This window comes from Gossypium arboreum, chromosome 5 (genome assembly GCF_025698485.1).
Source record: "Gossypium arboreum isolate Shixiya-1 chromosome 5, ASM2569848v2, whole genome shotgun sequence".
NCBI lineage: Eukaryota > Viridiplantae > Streptophyta > Magnoliopsida > Malvales > Malvaceae > Gossypium > Gossypium arboreum.
The window spans coordinates 78634129-78634821 of record NC_069074.1 but is presented as its reverse complement, the minus strand read 5'-3'; the positions used below and the strand labels follow the sequence as shown (position 1 = coordinate 78634821).

The window sequence follows — 693 nt, the reverse complement described above, 5'->3', positions numbered from 1 at the left end:
TCCACCCCTATTTTTGATGTAGTTCACATCCTCGGTAGGATTATTAATATAATGGAAGAGCAGTTTGACTCCTCTATAAGTAGGTGGTGCACTGTTCCCAGACTCTATTCGGTTGATTCTATCCATCAGTTGTTGATATCTATCATCCTCCTAGACAACCTTCACTATGGATGGTCTTTTGTCATATATGTATAGTTTAGTTGGCCACTGGTAGGAATTCATTATCATACTTTCTATCAATTCGTACACATCATCATACATTCTTTTCATTAAGGCTCCTCTTACTGCTCCATCTAATCCTGACCTCGAATACACATCCAACCCGTTGTAGAAAATTTACAGTCATAACCACTCAGGCAATCTATGGTGTAGGCACTTCTAAATTAGCGTATTAAAAAGCTCTCATTCTTCATGAAAGCTTTCCCTTTCTAATTGTTTGAACATCGAAATTTCCCTTCTTAGTTTGACCATCTTGCTAACCAAGAAGAACTTTTATAGGAATTTCCCTGCAAGTTCATCTCATGTCGTGATTGATCTTGGGGCCTGCAAATCTAGCCAAAAAAAGTGTTATCAATTAATGAAAAGGGAAACAACCGAAGACGAATAGCGTCATTAGTGACCCCATTGTATTTGAAGGTATTACAAAGCTAGAGGGACCTTTTTAAATGCTGACTTGGATCCCCTGTTATTGTT

At 38.0% G+C, this 693-nt stretch overlaps 1 non-coding gene across 1 annotated transcript; it reads left to right on the top strand.

The window, feature by feature from the left end:
• The first annotated feature begins 358 nt into the window (after positions 1 to 358).
• Positions 359 to 465, top strand: LOC128293405 (small nucleolar RNA R71). Its single transcript, XR_008283587.1, has one exon. It is a non-coding gene; the product is annotated as a small nucleolar RNA R71 (small nucleolar RNA).
• The last annotated feature ends 228 nt before the right edge of the window (positions 466 to 693 follow it).